Source organism: Grammomys surdaster, unplaced genomic scaffold (genome assembly GCF_004785775.1).
Source record: "Grammomys surdaster isolate TR1022 unplaced genomic scaffold, NIH_TR_1.0 204, whole genome shotgun sequence".
NCBI classification, from domain to species: Eukaryota; Metazoa; Chordata; class Mammalia; order Rodentia; family Muridae; genus Grammomys; species Grammomys surdaster.
Genome location: NW_021604649.1, coordinates 1,035,201 through 1,039,544, shown reverse-complemented (window position 1 = coordinate 1,039,544; position 4,344 = coordinate 1,035,201). Strand labels below are relative to the sequence as shown.

The 4,344-nt window shown below is 48.4% G+C and overlaps 1 protein-coding gene across 1 annotated transcript in view; it reads left to right on the top strand.

The window, feature by feature from the left end:
* Window positions 1-4,086: 4,086 nt before the first annotated feature.
* The window catches only part of Usp27x (ubiquitin specific peptidase 27 X-linked), a 3,251-nt gene continuing 2,993 nt past the window's right edge, over window positions 4,087-4,344 (top strand). Inside the window, exon 1 of the mRNA XM_028770834.1 lies at window positions 4,087-4,344. This exon is cut by the window's right edge and continues 2,993 nt beyond it. The gene's annotated coding sequence lies outside the window, so the exon portion shown is untranslated.

The window sequence follows — 4,344 nt, the reverse complement described above, 5'->3', positions numbered from 1 at the left end:
GACTTCAGCAATATTTTATCATAAAGAACACACCCAGAAGTGATTAGATTTTTGGTCTTTTCACTGTGACTGGCTACAACTTGGTTTCCACTATAGTCGCTAACTCCTCACTTCCAGGAGGAAAAAAGGGGAAGGGGGAAGATCCTTTTCACCCTTCTATATTAACTTACAGATTATCTTGTAAAACTTCTTATAAAAGACTCATTGTAATTTTATTGGGATTTCATTAACTGTGTATAGCAATTAGAGAAAATGCCTGCATAGGATCGTCTCATTAACACTTCATAAAAGGATGTATATGTGTGTGTGTGTGTGTGTGTGTATATATATATATATACGAACTTACATTTGCATAGAAACTTTCTCACAATTTCAGGGAGACAGAATTGGATGTGATCGGTGAGGGAGAGACGGGATTTTGCTTTTCACACCATGCCTTCTTCTATACATTAAAAAGAATTCTATGCATTTTAAAACTCTCTCTCTCTCTCTCTCTCTCACACACACACACACACACACACACACTCACACACACACACACACACACACACAAGTAACTTTTATGAGAAGAAATATAAGAGACCCTTTCAAAATGGAGTGTGCATTACCCAGGAGTATGAGAAAGTAAGGGGAATCAATTTCTGCATCTTCCTATTTTATATGTAGTGTTTTAAAATTGATCTGCCAGGGAACAGAGTTGTGATAGAGGAGTCAAGCTGGTTCTCTTTTTCCATCTCCACTTTCACATGTTTCTTTTTACACTTACAAAAGAAAAGTGCCTTTTCCTATCCTGAATCTCACCTGCGTGCACTACCCTGCGGTGTAAAATCCTCAGGGTGCCAGAGAGACAATTCCGAACACCACATCTATGGTGAACCAGCAAATTGCTCTAACAGTGAATGGGAATCGAATCTTTTTGCACCTCAGATGGTTCCTAATTGTTTGCTTCCAATAAAATGGAAAGAAGCCCCAGTGGAGTCCTTAGCTGAGAAATCGCAAGAAAGAGTTTTGAAGCTAAACCATTGTGTGATATTTCCAAAAGGATGCAAAGGCTTGCATGGTGTTTCTAAAAGAAATGCCTATTCCCATTTAGAATAAAAGAAGTCTCTCTGTGTTCACATCCAGCCAAACACAAATTAGGAACGAAATGATGTTCAGTCCTGTCTCATTCTAGCAATAAGCAATATTCATCCATGGAAACAAGCACCCATCACATCGCTCTAACTGCAAAAGCGTGTGTTATTGGGTCAGTATTTTTGTTGTTGTTGTTGTTGGAAGACTAGAGGAGAATTAAGAACTCCAGAAGAAAATACAACTTGCAACTGTCAAAGAACTCTGTTGTGAATTTTCAAAGCAGCTGCTGCTGGCTCTCAACTCACTAACGTATTTAGGATCCACCAGATTTGTGTAATGCACTGACATAACAGCTTTATTTCTGAAGGTTAACACTTGTCAGAAATTATGTTTTTGCAGCCAAGTGACATTTACGACGCAAAATTTTAGATGTCAACCAAAAACTGTGCGAAGGAGACCACGTTTTTCAAAATATTTTTAGAGAGCATTTTGATATAAACCAAGTTTTACATAAACACACAAAAATTACTAAGGATTGTCATTTACTCTTTTGCCACCTTGTGGACAGAACAGTATTTTAACTCCTAGGCTCCTGAACTGTGAGGAAGAGCTGTCCTTCTTAAGGTCTTCTGTCGGTTTATCAGGTCTTTGTGAGGCAGACAGTGACATCTGCCCAGGACTAAGTCCAGACTATACAAGCTCTATACAACTAAAGATTATGGTGATTTGTGCCTCTGGTGATTAAAGCAAAAGAAGAATTCAATGAGGAAATGAATGGAAGAAAGTAACCACTAAATTGCAAAATTTCCAATGAGGGTTAACATTTTTTTTTTAAAGAAAAGTACTCAACTATTTTTTATTTATTTATTTTAATATTTGGTGCTCCTTTTCTGCCAGTTGTCTTAAAGCCACTTCATTAGGGTGTGTGTTCCTTTTAGGGAAGCCAAATCTGACTCTAATCCTGGGGTGTCTTTGGCTCAGTGCTGGGTCTCTAGCTCTTAGTACAATGCCTGGCCATGAACAGTGGGGTGAATGGTGGCAGAGCCGCCCACTTCTAGAGTTTGTTGGCCTGGTTGGTGTCCAAGTGCCTCCATGTGCCTCCCGGGAAGCTGATGACTTGTGGGGCAACCGGGTTACATAGCCTTTATTCAGTGGCAGGACTCCTAAGTATGGAGATCTTTAGGTTTCTTTGTTGGTTGTTAGCCTGTGAGGATAGGATGAAGGTACTCCTTGCCTTCTGCACTCGCACTCCATGCGCTCAGTCAGTTTTAGCTGCTGCATCATTCCTTGGGTAGCCATACTGGTTGGACGTCCTCCAGTTGCAGGTAACAAAGGACAGGCGTTTGTTGGAAAACCGCTTCAAGGAACTGAAAACAGCTGATTTAGGCAAGGCGGGCACTAAGGTAGCCTTAGGCTAGATAGGAACCAGCCTCCATAGAGGGTTCCAGATCCCTGACTAATCACCAAGGAGTCTGTCTTTGCTTCCTCTATGAAGTATGACTCAGGTGGAGGTTGGTTTCTAATGCTGACCAGGGACACTCTGCTGTGCTTTGCAGGCAGCACAGCCCCTAGAATAGGACCATTCATGTGCACCAGGTCCAGCGGTTGTCACACTGAGGCACCGGCTGACCCCTGCCTTTGGCTGCACCCTCCAGAAGCAGCAGTTGCAGCTGCTTCTGACATCCCCACACTCTGCCCAAGACCTGAGCTGTTTGTTCTGGACTCATTCTTCCTGAGCTCTCTGGTTCTGTTTTCCATACAGCTGGCCCCCAGACTGGTGTCCAACATCTCTCCTCACTGGTAGTTCCAAAAACACCCCTTTTATTCCTACCTGTTGCCCATCTGAGACTCTGCTAATTCTTAAGGGTCTCAGACTTTGAAGTTTGGGTTCCTTTCAGTCTAAGGGAGGTGCAACCTGTAGGAACAGCCTTGCAGTGTCTAGTTTCCCCTGCTGGCCTTGGAGTGATGGTTTCTGCCCACAGGCTGCTCAGTAGAGTGCTGTAATCTGGAGGCCAGCTGTCAAACAGTCATCCCACCCAGGGCCTTTGGAGCCTGAGGAGGAGGCGAGGAGCCAGCACAGGATGTGCTGATATTATGGTCAAAGGGACAGGGCGCTTGAGGTGGAGTGGCCTTGGGAGCACTGTTGTCCCTCTAGATCTGGGATCCAGGCCGGGCCCCCAGACTCTGGGAAGGCAGAAGCTGGACCTAGAGAGGAGACTGGAACATGCTTGGGGCAAGTTCAACTGCTGGAGGCAGGTTCAGCCGCTTGAACGATGGATGTTGGAGCTCCCGCCTTTATTCTCAAGTATCACCCTGTGAAGGGATATTTTATGGCCTCAGAAACGTTTCTAGACAAGACAACTGTTCGGTCCCCCGCCCCACAGGCTGGGGGAAGCTGCACCCTGGAGGGCAGTACGAGAGGGGAGGAGACCGCCTAGGGGGTCAGAGCAGCGATTGGAGCTGAGAGCTGGAAGCGCCTTAAAGAGACTGCGCGGTCCCCGCCCCACTTCCCGCCAGCCTCAATGAATTAGAGCAGTGTTTCTCAAACTTGCCTGATCACTAGCAGTTTCTCGGGCCCTAGTTAGAGATCCAGGTTCCGGAGTACCTCCCTTCGAGAGTCTGATTCAGTAGGCCTGCGGGTGGAGCCGAGGAATCTGTAATTTTAACACGCTCCCCCACGTGATTGTCGTGAACCAGCAAGTTTGGGAAATATTGAATTAAAGGAAACGGGGCCTGGCTGCAGAAGCGGCCTCCGCTAGGGGGCTTCGGCGGGAGCATTCCCGGGGGCGTCGCCTGCTTCCGCTGCCGCCTCCTTCAGTGAAAGTCCCTTTTAGGTCCAGCAGCCACAACCAACGCGCTCCCTCAGTCCGGACGGGGGACACCCCAGGTCTGCGTGGCCCCCGCGCCACCACGCCCAGTGGCCGCACAAGCCCCGCGAGCAGTGGGAGGAGCCGCAGCCCGTGGAGGCGGAGGAGGCTGGAGGAGGCGGAGACGGCGGAGACCGGAGAGAAGGCATAGAGGAAGGTGGAGGCAGAGAAGGTGGAGGGGAAGGTGGAGGCGACCGGGAAGGTGGACGCCACCGAAAAGGTGGAGACAGCAGGGAAGGTGGACGCCACCGGGAAGGTGGAGATCCCGGAGGGTCCGGGCCGTGGGGCTGAGCTCAAGCTGGAGCTGGAGCCCGAGCCCCAGCCGGAGCCCGAGCCGGAGCCCGAGCGGGAGCCCGAGCCGGAGCCCCAGCCGGAGCCCCAGCCGGAGCCCCAGCCGGAGCCC